Genomic DNA, 23,608 nt, shown 5'->3' on the forward strand with positions numbered 1-23,608 from the left:
AATGTAATGTGAGTAGTTTTTCAGACCTGGTTGAGCCTCAGTACTTCAGTCAAGCCTCCAAAGATTATAGATGGATAAAAGCCATGAAGTTAGAAATTAAAGCACTTGAGGATAACAACACATTGGAAGTATTTGAGTTGCCCTCTAGAAAGAATGTCATTGGCTCAAAGTGGGTATACAAGATCAAGTATAAAGAGAACGGTGATGTTGAGAGATTCAAAGAAAGACTGGTAGCTAAAGGTTACAGTCAACAGGAAGGAATAGATTACCATGATACTTTTTCACCGGTGATAAAGATGGTGACTTTCAGGTGTGTTATTGCACTAGCTATATCAAGAGGATGGTACATGTACCAAATGGATGTGTATAATGCCTTATTGCACTAGCCATATTTCGTACTGGAATATGAACAACTACATGTAACTGCCCATAATAAAATTGAATTGGTTGCTTCAACAAAATAATGTAAATAACTTGCACTAATTAATGTTATCGTAAGGGGTGTACGTAAATGAAAATACAAGTATTTTGAGACAGAGGTAGTATATGGGTTAGAAATGTACCGAAGATGTCCCCAAATCATCAGCAAGACGAATAATTGTAGAAGACCAACGAATTATATCAGGATACTTGTTTAAGGATTCTAATTCCTCTTTGGTAATTGGATTTGTGACACAGAAGAATGCGTAGATTACAATCACTGGAATTTCAACTGAAATTCATCCATTATCCATGTATTCTACCATACTTGGTGTATATTCATTGTAGTACCATCTAGCTTCTTTTATAAGTAAGTTTTGCACAAATCCGCCTACTAACTAATAACATGCATGCATGTATCAAATATATGTGTATACATATAGAGAGAGAAGTGAAAAGGGACACATATACCCCTTAACTTTTCGATTTAGAGAGAATATACCCCAGGTGGTGCAAAAGTAAATATGTATCAGCTGCTAGATGACGGGATGTATGTATATATGCACCATTTTTTTTAACGAAAGATGTATTCGCTCTAAATCCATGTTTTGAGGGGTGTATTTGCCCCCTTTCTATATAGAAATTTGAGATGAAAGCATGGAAAATATATATATATATATATTCAAAGTAGAAGTAAGCTTTTTTTTACTGCTTTTTTAAGGTATGGTATGACGTTGATCCCCTGCACTTTGAGAACTTCATATGCAATTTCGGTTATACTGTTGAAGAGTGCAAGATAACATACTTTCATATAATCTGGAAGTTGATCCATTGCTTTTACTTCCATCCTGAATGTAACCACAAGGTACATTTTGATCAAGAATTAGATGAGGAATAGCTAATTATTAAATAGGTAACAAAAATTTAATGTGGCAGTGTTCAGATTTCGAGTTAATTGAGTTTTTCTCTAACTGCTACTGGAATATTGTTAATTTATCGTGATGACTTGTAGTACTTGTTTCGTAGGACAGAGGAAGTATTAAGTAGTGAATTTAGTACTAGAAGTTAGTATCGTCTTTTTTATTTTGTTTTTATAGTTTATATATAGCGCACAATTATATTTTTCGTTGAGACGCACAAACCTATCAACAGCGTGAGTGAAGACTTCCAACTCATCAAGGGTTCCATAGACATCATAAATATCTTCTATGGCAGTAACTAGAGCAGCCACTTTTGTCAACATTCGTCGAAAGTTGCTGTGTTGAGGCTCAAACATTGTCCCAACTATCCATAAGAAAGCTTCAACAATTCTATCCCTTGCAAACGGCAATTTTTCTGCTAGGCATGAGCTCTTCCACCACCTTAATTACATAAAAAAGGTTAGACTTGCATTTAATTCGAAGAAAATATTGCTAAAGCAATAAGAATGTATGTCCAAAGGGGATCGTAGTGTATTTTTCAAGGCATTAATTAATTCAGTAATTCCACTTACTATAAGTAGTTACATCTGTTTCAATTTGTTGTCTGGTTTTAACTTGACATTAAATTCAAGAAAGTAAAGGATAAATTTGAGTCTTGAGATCTTAAACTAAATATAGATAGAATACACCAAAATGTTAATTTTGTGTGGTCTTACACATGCCATCGGGATAGTAATAACTAATGAGTATTAAAAAAAAAGACATTCTTTTATAGGTGGACTAAACAAAGAAAAGTAAAACAAATAAATTTTAATTGATGGAATATAATTTATACATATCTCACCTTGATAGATATCTTAAATCTTGTTGGTGTGTTGCTTGAACAATGTTGAAGTCCAACTTAGCAAGCTCCAGCAAAAGAGGATTAGCATTTGGCATTTTCTCATAAATATGTACCAACTTGTCTCAACTCTCAACATCACCCAATGCAAAGGAAGCTCCAGTGCATGATGGACTAATGCCACTGTCACATCGTCTTCACCATGTTGATTATTGTTCAATAGTCCTTTAGATGTGACATTGTGAACGTATTCGCGGACTCTAATAAAGTAGTGTTTTCAGTTTTTGTGGAGAGAAATGAAGCTTCGTATAATTGAAATAGACCTTTAGTGTCGTTACAAATACTTTGTTTCTTCAAATTGCCATTCTCGTCCTTGACATGGTTCAACATGTCTAATAAAAATGATAATAAAAGACTTAGTCAGTTCTCAGAGAATGCACGTATAAAAGAAGCAAGGGAGACTCTAAAGACATTTGAAAAAAAAAAAGGAAGTGTGCCTCATTTTTTAAAATAATAGGGTTATAAGTTTCTTCAAAAAAGAGAAAATATTAAGAGATAGATTTGAATCGTCAATTTTTTGCAGGTTTCACCCCCAATTATTACTTGATCCTTTTTAAAACACTTTTTTCTTGAAAAATAAAATGGCAACTTCTTATTAATATTTGACTTTAGGTCACCAATAATATTGTGCTACACCTGAAAATAAGTAAAAATTGAAATTAGTTTGGCAAAAACAGCTAGCACACCTTGAGAGATAGGAAATCCGTGTTGTCTCAAGAGTCTAAATTTAGACTTGTGGAGTATAATGAATCTTCTGGTATATGTTGGTTTATGCCTCTTAAAATTTGCATGATTTCATCGATGAAATGATAACCCACTCCCAGCTTTTGTAAATTATCAATGAGCTGCAACTTTTCCAATTATTGTGATCCCTCAATCATCATCAAATTCTTCTTGGTTTCCTTTTCAAGTTCATTAAGACGCTTAATATACTTCTCTCCCTATGCAAGACATTTACAAATGATCAGCTCAAATATATATCCAGGTAATCTTTGACTGGTATAATTAAAGAATTGTCAAATAAGGAGAAACTTTTTTTTAAAAGACAGAATAGATTAAAAAGGAAAGTAAAACAAATAAATTGAAATGAATGAAATATAATTTATGCATACGTTTGAACAACAACAATAAACAAATCTATATAGAGATAAATATACCGTATAATGATTGTAAATGGACTGAATATATTGAAAATCCCACGTGGGTGGCCCGTAATTACCTGAACGCCTAGTATCATTCCCCTCAGCTTTCATGCCATCGTCCGCTGTTGTAGAGAGGCAGGCTTTTGATATAACTAATGATGGTTTTACTCTACTGATCAATGAGGGAAAACTGCTGGTAGTAGTACTAATAGGTAGAGACATGGTCAGAGGTATAGTTAGCATGCCCACATTGCTGAATATTGCCATCATGTTGATTATTGATTCACTTTGATGCGTTTTGGATCCCCAACAAGTTACTATAAATAGGAGTCCGGACAAAAGCGGATTCAAAATTTTAAGTTTGTGGGTTTCCAATAAAATAAAAAATAGTCGTTCCAAGGGTATTAGAACTAGGGTCTAGCATGTGTGGTATTTCTTCAACCCTTTTTGAACCAATAAGCCAACTAACAACTTTGTTTATGGGTTCTCCTCACTTATAATTCTTCTATATTTAATATATTTTTAATATGATTACAAAGTATACGAAAATGTTTGGGGGTTCCCGGGAACCCGCATTCATAGTGATACATCCGCCCCTGAGTCCGGAGCATAAAGGGCAAGTTTTTTTATCAAAAATTCTAAAGGGGCATATAAAAATAAAAAAAAATACTAAAACGAACAAGGTAAATATAGGTGATTACCTTGTCCATTAAAAGTTAACGTCGTTTGATTACATGCTAAAGTGTAAGGTAAAATCTTGATTTTACCTTACAAGGTAAATGGACCCGATTACCTTATCTTACCTTATCTATTAATGAAAGTTTGGCTGAAAAAGTGTAAGGTAAAATCGTGATTTTACCTTACAAGGTAAATGGAGTTACTTACCTTATTCTTTAACTGCAGAAAAAAGAAACGAGTGTCTATAAGATGGGACTTACTGCTGATAAGAGATTTTGCTAGCTGATTATAAGTCGTCTCACCTTGTAAGGTAGGATTTCATGTTCACCTTGTATGGTAGGATCCCATGTTTGCATTGTAATAATTTCAAAATTCACAGTGCTATATAAAGAGTATGAGTACAGTTTCTTTCATTTGCATCAACTAAAGAAAATTGTCAAAGTTCATAACTTATTCATTCCTTATACATTTCTTACTTTAAGATATGGATGACAATAAAGTAAGACTAAGTTTTGCAAGATGGGGATAAGATTAAGTTTTGCAAGATGGGGATTCAGTTCGATATAGTCAGCGTCCTATAGTAGTTCAGTCATTTTCTTTATCTCTCAAGTATGATCGTTTGAAAAGGTTATTTAGGAGTAAACTGGGTATTACTAATTCGAAAGATGATGTGGTTATTTCTAATCAACATCCAAATTATTTTACGTCCAACGGACAACCAATATTTGGTGAAACTCCATTTGGAATGGACAACTAATATATAGCCAAAAACCATTATCATCACACCGCACTACCATTTCTTTTCTCCCTTTAATGAGCCTCTTTAAATAGCCTCGGACTGATGCTTACTTTGCGTGGCACATACATCATACTGTGATTGTCCTGGATGGACAAACTGTTGATATTCCATATCTATACAGAAAGAAAATTAAAATTAGTTTTGAAGCGTATTTCATGAATATTTATGTCAAGTAATAATTAGATGAATTGACCAATTTACACATGCATACAACTAAAGAGAGTCCGTAGCCTAAGGGCAAGTTGTTTACACATACATGACCAAATTTAACATCTTTGTTATGCAAAAAACAAATTTCAAAAAAGTTAGACAGAAAACAATGACTTAACATAGGTTTAGGATTAACAAGTTGGTACGATAACAACAATGTTTGGTAAATTAGTAAGCTAAAAAGATGATCGATACTATTAATACTACGTATTTGTTGTTAGGTATGGAAATAATTATATAAAATGTGACTAAAATATATTTTAAAGTGCATAATTTTTAATAAAATATACTTTGAACAAGAACAAGAACAAGAACAAACATCCAAGTAATGTGAATGAAGAGAGTGAAATAGATAAAAACAAGTAATGTGAATAAAAAATGAATGAAATAAGTGGTTTAAAAAAGAAAATTAATAAGGTAAGGGACAAATATTACCTTGTCAGGTAAAATAATCTCCTTCCCTTGAACTACATCTAAAATAAATTCTTCACTAAATACTCCCTCCGTTCATAAATACTTGTTCACTTTTGACTTGACTTATGCCTTAAGAAATAATAAATAGATGTGTAGTTTTACTATATCACTTTTTGAATATAATAATTTTTTTATTTTGAAAAATGCAATGAGTGATGTATTGTATTTAATACCAAGGGTAAAATATGTAAAAATGAATAAATTATTCACTAATTTCATAAATTGGACAAATATTGTTAGACATCCAAAATAGAAATTGTGAATAAACAAAGATGGACGGAGGGAGTTGATACGAGAATAACCACGGATATGGACTTATGGGAGTGCATGATGGGTCTGAGACTTGGTATGTGCAATTAAAGTGCAAAATTGAACCTAAATGCACCAAAAATCAGCAAACATACTACACTTGATGGGCGCCTATACCTTAAGGATATAATGGGCATTTTGTCTTCCACTTTGTATTGTAATATATAAGGAACACTCTAGGGTTTCATTACTTAGATTTTGATGCATATTGAGAGTGTACAACACTTTGTAACACAATTCCTCTCTTCTCTAAGAGGCAAACTCAAAACTAGGGCTTATACAAGTGTGGAATCACCTGTGTTTGGATTTTTCTTGAAAACGTCGATGCTTGAGAGGTAAAATCGGATCTAGTGTCGTGTAAGAGATACGTTTTTTTTGTGTGGTGTTAAAGGTCCAAAAGTGTAATAAGCTCTTGGGTTTTTAAGATTATACCCTCAATTGTCAAACTATCTAATTCTTTACCTTTTATTGTAATCTTGTTAGTGTTTACAACTTGTAACCATTTGTTCTTGCTTCTAGTGAAACCGTTTCTTGTTGTTGTTGTCATATTATTGTTGCTCTTATTCTTTTGTTGTTGTAACTTAGTTTGGTTGGCTGATTTAGTGTCAAAAATACCTTGTATATTGTTAAACTTGTTGTTGATGTTGAACCCGAAAAGTGTAGCTTAAGGGGGTCTCGGTTTAGTATTGAATCTGTGGACTATTTGGGCTGATTTCGTGTGTTCCTTGTCCTTATTGTATCATTTGGTATCAAATAATGGCTTGATCTTGTTCCCACGAGATCGATCTTGTTCCCACGATATCAATCTTGGGCTTGTTAGTTAAAAATAAATCCAAAAAAAAATAATTTGTCCATTGTTTTTGTCTTGGCCGAAATTGTGTTCTTGTGGTGTTCTTAGCCAAGAAATTGTTGTTTTCGTGTGTCTAGATCTAGGAGTCTATCACTTGTCTTGTGTGTTTATAGTGTTAGTTTTCTTGTTCTCTAACACTTAGAGTCTAGATCTAAACATGAGCTTGAACTTGTTGAAAGTTGTTGTTGTGAACATTGTGGTTGCCGTTTGGTGTTGTTATTGTTGTTGTGGATTTAGTGGGACATTGTCTGATATTGTTGTTGTTCTTGAAAGGTTGCTGTAGTATTCTTGTTGTTCATCACAACCTTCCTCTCTTGCTAAAACTAAAACACAACACCAAGGGGACTTGGCCGTTTGTTGGTGATTTATTGTGGCGGGTTGTTATTGAATATGTAGATGTTGTTGTAGTTCTTGAAGATTGTTGTTGTGTTCTTTTTTTTCTTCATCCATTTCATATCTTGACCAACGTAAAGGTGCTTAATAGATCTAAACAGATGGAATATAAATTTACAAGACTTGTTGGTGAAAAGACTTAATCATATCAATCTTTGACTTGACAACAACTTTTTCAACCACTTTTCCATATTTCAAGGACCTTGTTTCGTGGAAATAGTACTAGTCAAGTCAAGACATTTGTTTGAAAATTGAAAAGAGTTCCAAGACTTGTATTCTTCCCTCCATTAACCAAAGTTCACCATTTCAAATTGTAAAGTGATCAAGACTTCAAATGGTTGAATAAAATGGCGCCAAAACAGTGACTAATAGTGGGCTTCCATGTCATCACTTTTACTATTCACGCAACATATTTTAAGCTCAAATTTTGATCTTCTAGTTTCATTTTGTGTCTTTAGCTTCATTTGTTGATCCCAAATCTAACTTATAAGCTAGTACTAGATTGTAAGTTAGTTTTGAAACCGTTCATCGTGTTAACTTTCCTTTGTGTTTTTTAATTCTTTTGAGTCATTGTAATACATCCTTGTGTGTCTTCTTTACTCCTTAGAGTCATTGTACTACTAGAAATTAGTCCTATGGAAACGATTCAAAAACCGTTGCGATAGATCTACTGCAATGGTTCAGTAGGCATTGCGTATGTGAGTGTTGGGATAGGTCTATTGCAATGGTTACGACAGCCGTTGCAATAGATGAACCTATTGCAACGGTTTTTCTAACCTCCTATTGTGACGCTTTGTTTCGTCTATAGCAACGGTTAAGAACTGTTGCAATAGAGTTTATTGCAACGATGAGAAAGCGTTGCAATAACCCTATTGCAACAAATTTCGGATATCTATTGCAACACTTATGGGTCTTTTGCAACGACTTTTAACTATCTATTGCAACGCTTTTTGACACCTATTGCAACATTTTTTTGCTACCTATTGCAACGCTTCTTGACACCAATTACAACTATATATATATATATATATATATATATATATATATATATATATATAAGTAGAGAGAGAATTATGTTAATACATTTATATATATATACATATCATAACAAAATCTTTCATTAATATAATAATCCAAATTAAAATTTTATGCAACTATATAAATTAGTATTTACATATATAATAAATTATAATACACAATGATATACACATCACAAAACAAATCTTTACAACAAGCTCATAATCTAGATTCAAAAGCAGCAAGTCTTGGACCTTCTCGTAACCTTCTTTACTGAACAACGGCACCAGAAGTATCCATCCCTCCAACAAAATACTACTTTAATGCTTCGTATACTACAAACATAACAGAATTTCCTGGTACTTCTCGTGCGGAGCAATATGCATTTTATGAGTTTAGTCGGGCAGGCAAGAAATGATGCAACAATTCAAACAATAATGGCTATTTGTATACCTCGTATTGTTTTTCAGGAAAACACTGTGGAAGGGCCTACTGCAGTTGTTATTTTCACATATACAATCAGTGCTACTTCAACTTCTATCACTAAGTTCTTCATCTAGATTGACATCACCAAGTTAATGCCAACTACAGGTTTCTGCTATATTGGTGAATAATTGTCTCAGGTAAACAAGGATGATTAGTATAAGAATCACTTAATGTACCTATTCTTGAATCCCCGTTATGGTAGAATATTCATGTGGGACTTTCTCAGATTTTACACTTGTGATACATGTTCCTTCTATTTCTTTAAGTGCTTCCAATCGCAATGCCTATTGTGTAGATGAGACTGTACTCTAAAAACTGCGAATTTTAATGAACAAGCAATAATATTCAACAAGCTCTAAACACGTTCTACATACTATAAGTTGAAGAGTTTTAACGTCACCTTGGTTACATTAGGATGGTCAAGTTTATGCCACACTGAACTTCTTGAGTAAACATTGTCCGTAGTGATGCTATTTCAGCTTCCATTTGGTGGCCCTCTTCCCCCAGTCCAGTAGTTTAACTGAGTATCACAAAATAACTTACATGTAAACTAAACGTTACATAATAAAAAGCTAGAAAGCGTTGCATTAATTAGAGAGATAGTATTACGTTCCATCTGGTGAGGTCAGGTGATACATATCGAAAGCATGGCCTAACAAGTATTCTTCTGGGACACCAACCATCTCAACTTGTTGCATGGGATCTCGTATTAGTTGTACCTGATAGAATATTCATGAGGATAACTAGAATATTTCCTATTAGGGTTTTGAGACTATATACTATACCTGTTAAAATGAAAGTTATGCAGAAGAAATCAATTTCAAGGCTTGACAGCAAATTGAATCTCTAATATGCACCAACTCCATTTTAATATTAATCTTTATATCATTCATTTGTCTTTCTCTTTTCCTCCTAAAAACTTGAAGAAGGCTGAAAATATATTAGACTTTTTATCTTTCGTTTCATTCTCTTTCCCTTCTCCACTTGAAAAATAGTTTGAAAATACTCAATAACTTGCAGTTTGTACCACCACTTAACATGACTAAAGTTAAAACACAACAAATTGTTTCTGGCAGTTATTTCTACTCTACTTAGCTCCAACCTAGACCTGAAACTCCATCTATAACCTCGAATTCAGATGTTTCACTTCAGAGCTGTGACACATAAGAACTTACACAGAGCAATATAGTCAAGCTTTTTCTCTACGTCATTCTTTACCGGTCAACTTATTTATGCAGGACATTGAAGTTGGGAGTATTAAAAATTAATCAAATTGTACAGGCAAAAATGAACTCATATTCGTAAAGGTATGGAAGACCATGATCAAGTACATAAAGAGTTCAGTATTTAGTGAAAAGAATTAAGTCTGTACTAAATAAAATAGTAAACTGGAAGAAGGAAATTAGGGACGGGAGGATATGGAAGAACCATGATAAAACAATGCTTTTTCGTTATTGAATAAGTAAAGCAGTGGACGCACCTCATCCATAATAAAAGAAATGCCTAGTATCTCAATGCAAGAGATAACAGCCTTTGCAGTTCTAGAAGCGTCCAATTTAATGGCTTGATGAGACTCCATCACCTTATAATTTGATACAGAGGATCAAAATAAGCAAAAGAAAATCTATTCATTGCAGATAACCAGTCCACAGGAAGTATGAAACTAGAACAAACTCAGTGAATCTTTAGTCCTAAGAGGTCATATATGGATAACTTCAATATTAAATCTGCATTGAAAAGATATTATATATTTATGTCCAAACCTCAAATTGTCTAAATTTCAAAAGGACCTCATGGATTCTCAAGGTATTAGCATTTCACAGAAGTATCCTTACGTAAATTCCGAACTAGTTTGAGGTTCAGTATTTATCATCATTATAGAATGTAGAAGACCAATAGTCATGCACTTTTAAAAATAAGTTAAGCTTCTGCCATTACAATATGAGATGCCACTCAACTTAAGGGGAAAGACTAACCGCATAACCCAGCTGGATGAGCAGGAGTTGCAGTAATAATATTCTGCTCCTCCTCTGATAAAAACTGTTCAACATCAATAATAGAAAAGTCAAAAGTGCAGTAGTGATAGTTAGGAGGGAAAGGGGGCAATAAAAATGATCGAGTAGAATTATTCATAACAAATCATACTGGCAACATTGTTAAGAGAGTGTCCACAACTGTGCCCTCGGCTAGCAGATTTAGTGTGTCAGTTTCCAAAATATCATATTTGAGATGAAGAACAGGCATTGTATAGCCACAATCATCAGTTGCAACATCATCCCAAACCTCTTGATCAGTTGAAATGTCAGTTAAGACGCCTGTATTTATGGAACATCTATAGTTAAGACTTCCAACCCTGCATTGAAAAGAAAGAAGTTAAATTTTAGTGACAAACCATGATTCTTTTGGATAAAGATGACAATCAACTATTCTTATCATGATTGACAACAACTCCGTAAAATAGGAGTTGGGGGTGGGGGGTGGGGGTAATCAATATCACTCAGCTTCATAAAAGCAAGGTAAACCAGTTATCAATACATAATAGTGCAAGGAAATATATCTCACCCATTTATGTGGAGAAGTAACCTAGCAGTAGTTCTATGAATATGATCTACAAGGTCCGGTACAACATCCACCTATGAAAGACAAGAAAGGAACATTTCTTCACTTAATTGTTCTAAAGTTAATCTAGGAAATGAAACAACACCACAAAGATTGCATGCCCTTGATCAACTCTGACACAGTCAACAATATTGCATTGCATCACTTCAGCACATACAAATACATTGAAGAACCAACTAAACACTTTCTTATGTACCCTATATATTCATTTGTACATTAAATGGTACCATAGCTCTCATTTTTGTGTGGTTATGCTAGTTTGACCAGAAACCCACACCACTCTTCCATACATAGTGAAGCAATAGCTCACTACACAATTCTAGATACATCAACAATTAATACAATTACAAGATAATTATCTTTCTACAGGCGAAGAGTCTGAAAGAGACGTACCAAATGCACATAGAAATCCTCGACCAGTGCCGTATTATTTCGAAGCATTGACTGAAGATGTGCAATAATCGAGCAACACCGTACAGAGTGTCAGCACCTGCACATCTTTCCTGTAGCACAATAATTGATAGACATTCAACACAATCAAAGATTCAACTGTTAAATAAAATAGTTGCACATGAGAACAATCTACAGATGATGTGTTTTCTGCCAAAGGAAGGAAAAATAAAAATTACATCCATAATGCTTTCACAAGAAATTTTTGTGGTTTTTCTTAGAGATACTTATCCAATAAAAATGACATAATCCTACCAAAAAAAAAGAGATTAAAATAAAGAAGCTAAAAAAGTGGACCTTGACTTTGTTCAAGGCAAACAAGACCACAGTCCATACATTTCTAATACACTTTTGAATTGCATTACCACGTTGTCTTAAGTCTTAAACTGGTGGGGATGGGATACTTTTTAATTTTTAACAAGCCCCTCAATTTAAAAAGACAAGCCCCTCCATAGCTTAAATTGTTAGAAATGGGATACTATAATATTTTTACACGCCATACTGATTTGATTCTCTTTTTCTTTTTTACTTCTTGGCAAGCACATGGAAATTATAGAGGGATAAAATATTTGGATCTAGAACATGTTTGATTGGTTACTACTATGCTAAGAAAATAAATCTAGGGCCTAACTTGATCCCAAAATCTAGATCGAGAAAATATAAGAAAACAACATATGATATGCTCGACCATTGTGGGATTCAAACATAAGCAAGTGGATATATCATATTTAGCCGTAAGTTGCTTCAGAATGGAAAGTACAAGTTGGCATTGGTGAGAGCTTTCGTAACAGATCAGCAAACTTGACTAAAGCATCAAAGCCCTTTTTGCAAAGAAAATTCTCATTTACCTTATCTATCACAAATAGCTCTCTGTTCTAAAAGTTAGACAGTTATCAACATAAAATAAGAAGCTTTCCTGAGAAAGATCTTGTTTACAAAGCATATATATCACCAAGTTCAAATTACTAACCATAAAATTAGAGCAAGTAGAACATCTTCAATGAGAATTTCTACTAAAAAATAGAATCCTAACAATGGCAAGCTATTAGGCATAAATTTATGGGGATTTAATTCTACCCAATAGACAATACAGAATAGTACCACTTACTATTAGGATTCAGCTACTAGATCTGGATGCCCTGCTAATTTTTATCTATTTGCTATTGTAAATTGAAGAGGTGGTCGAAGAGGCGGTTGGATCAAGGTCTGAGAGACAGTCGGCGCAAATGGCGCTCACAGTCCTGGTGTTGCAAACGGTGGAAACTGAGAGTGATCGAGTAAGTGGCACAAACTAAGAGTGTGATAGAGTAAGTTGAGAGTGAAACATTTTTTATATATATATTTTAATTTTTATTATATATTTTTAAAAATTTTGGAGGATTTTGTGAAAAAATAGGGAGGAAAAAATGAAAACGTTGCAATAGTTTTTTTTTCTTCTAAAAAAGCGTTGTCATAGGTGACTTTATGGCAACGGCTCAAGAAACTATTGCCATAATACACCCTATTACAATGGTTATCCATCAATAGCAACCATTATAGAACTATTACAACAAAAAAAATTTATAACGATTGGAACCATTGCAATAGACCATCTATCGCAACACTTCTGGAATCATTGCCAAAAAATTCATTGCAATAGGGGTAATTTCTAGTAATGTTGTAAATGTTGAATTCACCTCTCGAAGAACAAGAAAGCTTGCAATACTTGTGAGATTGAGTGTGAGGGATTCAAGAGACAAGAAATAAAAAGAGAGAGTGAGGATTTTTTTCTGTACAACTAACGTGTTTTCTATTTTTGTAGCTAACTTCTTGGCCATAATGAAATCCATTTTGGCCCACCTTGATGCTATTTCTCAAGAATTGACTAAGGCGAATGCGAGTCATGAAAAATTTGGCTCGGATATGTCTACTATACTTGAGAGTTTGGATCGAGTGGAGAGTCGAAGGAACTATCATGTTTCTACTCTAGAAACTTTACCTCAAACGATCAATACTCTAAGGCCACCACCAAATGACATAGACATAAGCCAAGCCACCAAATGTCCTCAATCCTGAGACCTACATAGATCAATCCCTCCTCATTCAATCAAGTACAACAAAAAGGACTTGAAAGCCAAATCCTTTCCATCCAAGCTCCACAATCGAAGCTCTACTTTACCAAATCAATCCTCTCTACTAAAACTCCACTTCACTAAAGCCAACATGTCCATGTAGAGGAGAATAGCAGAAAGGAACATGACAGATATGGAGTCTTCGACAATACTTGTATAATGGTAGAAGAGTTATTTCGGATGAGATTGAAGACAAGGCTCAAGATGGAGAGGGGGCAAGGTTCAAAATAAAGATGTTGGCCGAGACTTGTGTTATTGAGCTCTCGGGTTCCTCATGTTTTTGTGGACTGATTTTTTACCACCACATATTTTTTAGGGACTAATTTTTGTGTCACCTCATGTTTTAGCAGACTGATTTTATGTCATCTCTTATTTTTGCAGGCTATTTTGAGTGATTTCTTTTGAAGTGGCTGATCGAACAAAGTGAAGCTGTGAATTTGTGGGCAAATTTCTCTCAAGATGGAGAGGATGATATGAGAATAACCATGGATATTGACTTATTGGAGTGCATGATGGGTCCGAGACTTTGTGTGAGCAATTAAAGTGCAAAAGTGAACCTAAATTCATCAAAAATCAGCCAACATACTACACTTAATGGGTGTCTATCCCTTAAGGGTATAATGAATATTTTATCTTCCATTTTGTATTATAATACATAAGGAACATTCTAGGGTTTCATTACTTAGATTTTGATGAATATTGAGAGTGTACAACACTTTGTAACATAAGTCCTCTCTTCTTTAAGAGGCAAACCCAAAACTAGGGCTTATACAAGTGTGAAATCACTTGTGTTTCCATTTTGCTTGGAAATGTCAATGCTTGAGAGGTGGAATATAAACTAGTTTCACGCAAGAGATAGGTTTTTATTGTATGTGGTGTTAAAGATTCAAGAGTGAAATAAGCTCTTGGGATTTTAAGATTATAGCCTCAATTGTCTATCTATCTATCCCTTGACCTTTTATTGTAATCTTGTTAGTGTTTGTAACTTGTAACCATTTGTTCTTATTTCTAGTGAAATCGTTTCTTGTTGTTGTTATCATATTGTTGTTGCTCTTATTCTTGTGTTGTCGTAACTTAGTTTGATTGGCTGATTTGGTGTCCAAAACACCTCGTATCTTGTTAAACTTATTGTTGATGTTGAACCCGAGAAGTGTAGTCCAAGGGGGTCTTGGTTTAGTCTTGAATTTGTGGACTATTTTGGACTGAGTTCATGTGTTCTTTGTCCTTATTGTATCAGGAGTACATCGGTTCTATTAAATGCCTAATCCCATCAACTTTTTCAGTCAAAGAATATGATAAGCGGGTCTATTTACCTTGTAAGGTAAAATCACAATTTTACCTTTCACTTTAGCATGTTACCAAACAGTTTAACTTTTAATGAACAAGATAATCACCTCTGTTTACCTTGTCCATTTTGATATTTTTCAATTTTGATGTGTCCCTTTGAAATTTTTAATAAAAAACTTGCCCTTTAGGCTCCGAACTCCTATAAATATAGTCTCCCAAGCACTCAAGTAAATTAATGCTTGTGAAATTAATGATTGATGAAGACGAAATCTGTCAAGTACCGTTGGTAATCAATTTAAGCTCTGTGTTGTTATTAATTATAAACGACTAATTAAGATTTTTCCCAAGACAATCGAATGAAAGAAGAAAGAGTTTCTTAGGTCATTTAATGACCGATTATAATATGACATGCGCACATGGTTGATCACATATTGGGATTTGACAATTAGATCATATCCTAGGGTATTCCGAAGCTATAAGGATAGAAGAAAATATTCCATTATTCTTCTACAAGTTCTTGAGAATAAATTGTGTACTTCATGATATCTGATCGTTAAGAAGGGTTGCTAGACGCAACCTTAATTAGTATATTGATTTGATCAATTTACTATTGACTTAGTTTTAAACCTATGAGGTCGCACACTAACTAGTGTTTCGGTTTTTATTAATGAACTAATTATTTTATTAATTGATAAATAAATTAAGAAATTTAATTAATCAAATAAATAAAGTATTGATTCAAACGAGATATTATTATATTATTTGCTACACATTTTTAATAAATTAGAGTATTCTGTTAAAATAGAAAATTAAATTCTATAATGAATATAAATGAGGAGTTGTAAACCAATTTGGAATTGAATTACCAAACACGTTTCTGTACTTACAAGTTTGAAATTGGATTTACTGTCCAAAAGGACTTAGTTACTGAAAATAAAATGGAATTGAATTCAAAGTCTCCTTAAGATTTGGAAAATTGATTTTCCGATTGAAAATCATACTTCATGGAAAAAGTTTATTTTGTAATTGGATTAAAATATGGAAAGATATTAGACTTGTACACGACAGTCGTACCAAGCCAAGTTGTTCGATGGTTTTAGTTTTTTAGATATATCTACTATGGGTCAAGGAACTAGGTTCTTTGGCAAAGAACGATTACTGACAGTAAGATGCAAATAACATGAACAACAAATAGTAAAGTGCACAATGTGAAAATCTCCTTATTCAAGAGAATAAAATCACAATCTACCTGCTAGAATTTTCACCAACAACAATTCACTAGAACAAAAGAGATGTTTGATTACAGACTAAAATTTTCACCAACAACAATTCACTAGAACAAAAGCGATGTTTGATTACAGACTCCCATAATCCTAATGTTAACTCCTTAATCCCATCTCCTTGTAATAGGACAACCCTGAGCCAAAGCTACAGTAACCTTATTGCAGCCAACAGTCAACTACCCCTAGCTGACACAACATGGCTATCACTAGCCAAACTAATCAACTATCCTTAGTAGATCTTCTTCTAGCAACTGACCCTAGTTGATTTTCTTCTTGAAAGAGAGAAATTCAAAACAATGAAACCTACACAAGCTTCATAAATGAAGAGTAGATTTACAACTTAGCACAAAAAACAAACACTCATAAATCTAGACGTAAAGATATATTCAAATGTAGCAAACTGATTTCTTAGTTGTTGAAGCTTTGTCTAGTATATTAATTTGATCAATTTACTATCTATTATGAAATAATAAAGAACAAAGAATAAGAGTAGAGAGAGAATAGAGAGTAATTCTTATTTTTCTTGAGGGATGAATTACAATGAAGGAAAACCCTTTATTTATAGGAGAAACTATTATCTCAGCATAATTTCATGAAGTGGTTACGATAGAATGCTTTGTATATCTCTAAGATATTGTAGTACCACCATATATGAACACATAGCCTATTTGAGACCAAGCTTTATGTAGGTCAGATAAGTACCCAACATCAACATGACCAACAAGATTGGGACTGCAAACTTGCTAACAAATTAACTGAAAAAGGCTATATCAGGCCTTATAGTACTTGCAAGAAATATTAGTGCATCAATTGCACTAAGATATGGTACTTCATAACCAAGGAGTTCCTCATTCTTTTCTTGAGGTCGGAATGAATTCTTATTCAATTTTGCATGTTTCTTATTTAAGCAAAAATTCTATTGCTTTTGAAAACTCTCCAAGAGTTCCATGATACTCAAATTATCAAATTATCTCTTATGAGGATAGTAAAAAGTTTTCCAAAAACTTTATATTCTTCAGGCATTTTGAATCCTTTAGAGATTTTCATATGGATTTTTGTCAAGTGAGAATATCCAACATGTCAAGTGCGACATCTTCAAGTGTCTGGACTACAAATTAAATAAGTTTTATCCTTACCAAAATGCATCCTTTCGTGTCACTTGATAAATATTTCTTTGTCAGCATGCTAAAATAAACGTTCACTTGATAAATATTTCTATATCAGCATGCTTAAATAAACGTAGAATTTGAATCCTCGTAATACTTTACAATATTGCGTCAATATTGTATCAAAGATATTATCAATGATATATCATTTTGTATCGGTTCACAACGTGACATAACATTTTGAGATCCCATCACTTCATTATTTTCAGGTACTTGAACCTCTCATAGATATCATGAAGTGTTATGTCATGGGCACTTTAAGAGCACATTGCCTTCTTATTATGATTATTTGCTCCTTATCATTTTTGAGGATTATTTCATTTGGAACCGATTAGTTTACCATGATTCATGCATGCGTAGATTTTGTCCTTTAAAAATGCAAAATATAAGCACTTTCAGCTTAGATATGAGATTAAATTTGAGTTAGTAAATGCTTCTGGCATATGACTTGAATTATCTTTTGAATGAGCATCTGATGCTAATTCCTAACATATTTTATAGATGCTTGTAATCTCCCATTATGTTAGGATAACTAACATACATCCTCCATCTTTTTGAGGAATACATCTTTGTGCATCATGGAATTTTTATTAATTGTATACCACACATCAAAACTATTAGATAAAATAGTTGGTTCCTAACCTTGAACCAATTGAGAGGGAAGAAATATTCATAATTTATTGGTCTAATGCATATAAGTCTTATTGTATGCAACATATCGTATTTCAGATCAATACATGAAATTTTATTCTTATCAGCAATGGTTTAGCTATTTATTGAAGCCATTCAATGCCAAACCATTTTCATCAAGATAAATTATCTTTGCTTACACAATCTGAAAGTTATGCTCTTAACTCAATTTTATTAAGCAAGCAACTTTATGAATGTCAAACTATAGGCTGACAATAAATGTACATGTGATTATATTATTGATGCATTTTTTTCAACATATCACATGAAAGGTGAACGGGCCCTTATTCACCTTTTATATTTTTTAAATTTGGAGGGATTCAATCCAATAATTAGTTGGTCCAACCAACTTATCATGAGAACAAATAACATGAATAATTATTGAAGAATTTTTTAATTCTTCATTACATGTCCAATACTCAATATGCACATCTTCGGGATGTCATAATCGTTCATGTCAACTTATGAACTTTTATTCTAGCAAACTCGTTTACCATGACATGTACCTTTTTACTTTAGTAAATTTCAGATTCACTATTACATGAATAAATTTCAGATTTACTACTTTAGAAGTATATTTCAAAATAACTCTTCTTGATTATTCTGCCTCATTCGGAGGTGAGTTGTGAAGCCATCACAATCAAGTTCACGTTTATTGATAAGCTTTACTAAATATCATCACATTAACCTAGGAAATGGATCTATGCTAATAACAATTGAAATTCTCATTCCCATGAATGAAATATAATCGTGTCTAAATCCTATCAAATTGATAGCTTATAACCTCTTTTATGATATTGCTACTTCAGGAGCAAATCGAGGCATACATATTATCTAAAGAATTTTCTCTAATATATCTTATGATCATAATACGCGTGTGAAAATATCATCATTTTTAATGATCATTATCATATTGTCCCTCTATGCATATATTCGTGCTTTCAATCACTTGTCTTCTTTCAGACATATTATGCATTGCTATCATATACAATTTAAGAATGAAGTATTGTTGTCATATTTCAAACTTATCATATATTGCTACCATATTCACTTCATGGAATGGAGCATATTCAATGCAACATATTTCATGACTTCTCATTAAAAACACATTATTTTGCCTTAGTCAACATAATATCATCAATATGGCGTATTGAGATTCAAACTCAACGTCTTACCCATATAAAGGTGTCTTAGTCATAAATTGATGGGACTTAAACCAAACATATTATCATCCATTTTGATAATATTGTTCTTGAGAAATAAATTTAAAACTTAAATGATTTCAAACCAATTATTTTTCCTCAAATCCAACAATAATTATATTATTAGTAACAAAAGAAATATAACATAAGAAATTACTAACCTTGAAATTACCTTTAGATTTATAATCTCATCTTGTTTGGTAGAGTCTCTCATGTTGATAACATGTTATGAAATAATAAAGAACAAAGAAGAAGAGTAGAGAGCGAATAGAGAGTAATTCTTATTTCTCTTGAGGGATGAATTACAATGAAGGAAAATTCTTTATTTATAGGGGAAAACTAACCTTGGGGTTTGTAACTTTTTCATAAATAGACATACATATGATATGGTAAAGTAGGTATTTACTATATATGTTAAAGTAGACATTCACTATATATGGTACATTTATAACACTATCAATTTAGTTTTAAACTTATAAGGCCGCACACTAACTAGTGTTTGGGTCTTTGTTAATGAATTGATTATTTCATTGTTTGACAATTAAATTAAGAAATTTAATTAATCAAATAAATAAAGTATTGATTCAAATGAAATATTATTATATTATTTGCTACATATTTTGAATACATTAGAGTTTTATATTAAAATTATATAATGAACATAAATGAGGAGTTGTAAAATAATTAGGAATTGAATTACCAATCACTTGATAAAGTCCAAAAGTACTTACATGTTTGAAATTGGATTTTATCGTCCAAAAGGACTTAGTTAATGAAAAAAAATCAAATTGATTTCGAAGTCTCCTTTAGATTTGGATCCAGTACTGCTGCATACATTATAAATAGATGCATGATTAGGCCTATTTTAGAGAAGATCCCCTGTGAATTACTAAAAGGAAGAAAACCAAACATCTCTCATTTTAGAACTTTTGGTTGCAAATGTATGTTTCATTCATAATAATGGAAAGAAAATTTGAAAAAAAATTGATGCTAGAAGTGATGAGAGAATCTTCCTAGGATATTCTCACCATAGCAAGGCATATAGGGTCCTCAATAATAGAACAAAATGTGTTGAAGAAAGTGTGCATGTAGTATTTGATGAATTTTATGCTAAGACTAACCTCCATAAAGAAAGTGATTCTAAAGAACAGGTGAAGGAATAGTTTGTCCAACCTAGTCTATCGACGGGGGGAACTGAACCTAAAAGCACTTCAACAGGGGGAACTGAATCTGAAGGCACACTGATAGGGGAACTGACACTCCAACCACTACATCTTAAACCAACCATTTTGATCTTAGCATCTCTCAAGGATTAGTCTCAAAAGGGTACAAGTATCAAGGATCTCATCCTATTGAAAATGTTTTCACTGATCTCACCTCATAAATAACTATAAGATCTAGATTAAGGAGCTTGAATGCTATCAAAGCCTTTTTATCTGTGATTGAACCAAAGAAGGTGAATGAAGAACTTCTGGATGCTGATTGGATCATAGCCATGCAAGAGGAGCTCAACCAGTTTGAAAAAGGCAAGGTTTGGCACTTAGTTCCACCTTTGAAACACAGAATTGTGATTGGAACTAAATGGGTGTACAGAAATAAAGTTGATGAACATGGAACAGTTACAAGGAATAAGGCAAGATTGGTTGTTCAAGTATAAAATTCGGAGGAAGGCATAGACTTTAATGAAAATTTTACCCCTTTAGCAAGACTTGAAGCAATCAGGCTTCTTGTGGCCTTTGTTGCATACAAGGAATTCATACTTTACCAAATGGATGTAAAGAGAGCATTCTTAAATGGTATTCGTGAGGATAAATTTTATGTGTAACAACCTCCTAAATTTGTAAATAAGGACTTTCCTAACTATATTTACAAGCTTGACAAGGCTTTGTATGGACTGAAACAAGCTCCAAGAGCATGGTATAAAATATTGTCAAAATTCTATTTGGAGAATGGACATATTAGAGGTAAAATTAACAACACACTCTTCTTAAAAAATAATGAGAAAGATTCATTGATTGTGCAGGTGTATGTTGATGACATGATTTTGGCTCCAGAAACATCTACATAACTCATGACTTTGCCAAACTTATGAGTTGTGAATATGATGGGAGATATAAATTTCTCATTGGGTTTGCACATCAAACAAACAGCTCTTGGAACCATGATTCATAAATAAAAGTATGTAAAAGAACTTCTCAAAAGATTCTCTATAGAGGAAGAAAAGGAGATCAACACTCTAATTACCGCTGCTACTAAGCTAGATATAGATGAAATGGGTTCATTTGAGGAGAAAAAGTTATATAGAGGGATGAAAGGATCACTGCTTTATCTCACAACAAGTAGACCTGATATTGTTTTTAGTATGGGATTATGTGCCAGGTTTCAAGCAAATCCCAAGGAGTCTCATAATCTATGAAGAGGATTTTCAGATATCTTAAAGAAATCATTGATTTTGGTCTTTGGTATTCTAAAGGGAGCAATTTCAAGTTGGTAGGTTACTCTGATGTTGATTATGCAGGTTATTTAATGGACAAGAAAACACCACAGGCATGGCACACTTTCTTGGATCATATTTAGTCACCTAGTCCATTAAGAAACAAAACTTAGTAGCTCTATATACTGTTGAGGCTGAGTATGTTACTGTTGGGTCATGTTGAGCTCAATTGTTGTGGATTAAGCAATAACTCATGGATTTTGGTATGGATATGGGATGCTTCTATTTTTTGTGATAATAAAAGTGCCATAAATATTGCAAAAAATCTTGTGCAACATAAAATAACTAAATATATTGATATTAGACACCATTTTCTTAGAGATAATGTTGAAAAGGGTCTTATATATTTGATGTTCTATTAAACCGAAGATCAAATTTCTGAGATTTTCACCAAGGCACTAAGTAGAGAACATTTTGAGAAAATAGGTTAGAATTGGGGATGATTAATATTGCATAACCTACCCTTAATGATTGGCTAGAAAAGAATTATCTTGCATTCTAGCTATTCATTTCAGTCTTTCATATTTAGTTGTTTGTCCCAATTCCAGTTAATTATAATATAATTTAGTCTTGTGGTGAGTTATGTAAATCTGAGAAGACTAGAGCATGAGAGCTCATGGAACATGTAAGGTATTTTTTACTTCAAGTCATTAATTGAGTATGCATTTTGTAACATCTAGTTACTTGTGTTTCATAAGTTTTAAGAGGACTTTTAACCGCCAAAATCCAAAGACTCACACTTCTTTGCAAAAAGTTGTTGCCATTTTCCATCAAGTGTTCTTCTCTTTTTCATACTCAATTACACCTGACACACCCATATACCTATACACGCTCCATATTATCTTTTCCCATTTAAGTTCAACCCATTTATTTCTCTATAAAAACCTTTATTTACTCACTCTTTCTCATTCTTTCTCTTCAATTAACCTTACCTGTTCCATTTCAGAAATTGCTCTCTAATGTCTTCTTAAATTCCTTCTTCTTCTAATCCTGATAACTTCATTTCATCCTTACCCACCACCTCTCTTGAACTTATAGTTTATCTTGACTTTGCCAAAATTCCTCAGATTTTCCTATTGATTCTATTTAAGATATCTGATTTTAGGGCATGGAATGAGTTCAAATCCATGATTTATGATTTCATCCATGATTCATCTAGCAATAAGTCGTATTCATCAAATGAAGTCCAATAAATTTCTCAATGTCAAATTCTACCCATTGAGACCACCCCTCATACTACTCCCAAATCTATCCCTCAAGCTATTCCTGAATGAGTTTGCTCTCATTTGGTAAAATTACCTGAGGATCGCATCACTGTTCCAGAAGATGAATCCTTTCCTGCTCCTTCTACTTCCTCTTCTCCTATTATAACACCCCACATAAGAAATCATAAGAGGCAAGAAGATTTCACTCTTGAGGCTGTTCTCAGGGCTAGTAAAAAGAAGAAACCCTCTTCGACCAAACCCTTTACTTCTCCTACTAATTTTGATCTTCTTATTTGATCCATTCATCATGGGAAGACATAAAAATGCTTTATTCCAAATCCTTTTACTTACAAATCTTCTCAACCTAATACCTTACTTACCACCTCAAAGAAATCCTCTCCAAAGAAACATTCTACATTATCTCAAAAATCTAAGACTTTTTCTAAAACCAATTCTAAGAAACAGATCTTTAAACCCATTCCATCCTCTGATTCTGAAGCCA

At 33.0% G+C, this 23,608-nt stretch overlaps 1 pseudogene; it reads right to left on the minus strand.

Annotated features, from left to right (window-relative positions):
• Positions 1 to 551: 551 nt before the first annotated feature.
• LOC107862022 lies at positions 552 to 23,282 on the minus strand (annotated as a pseudogene).
• Positions 23,283 to 23,608: the final 326 nt, after the last annotated feature.

The sequence above is a fragment of the Capsicum annuum genome, unplaced genomic scaffold (assembly GCF_002878395.1).
Source record: "Capsicum annuum cultivar UCD-10X-F1 unplaced genomic scaffold, UCD10Xv1.1 ctg4185, whole genome shotgun sequence".
NCBI lineage: Eukaryota > Viridiplantae > Streptophyta > Magnoliopsida > Solanales > Solanaceae > Capsicum > Capsicum annuum.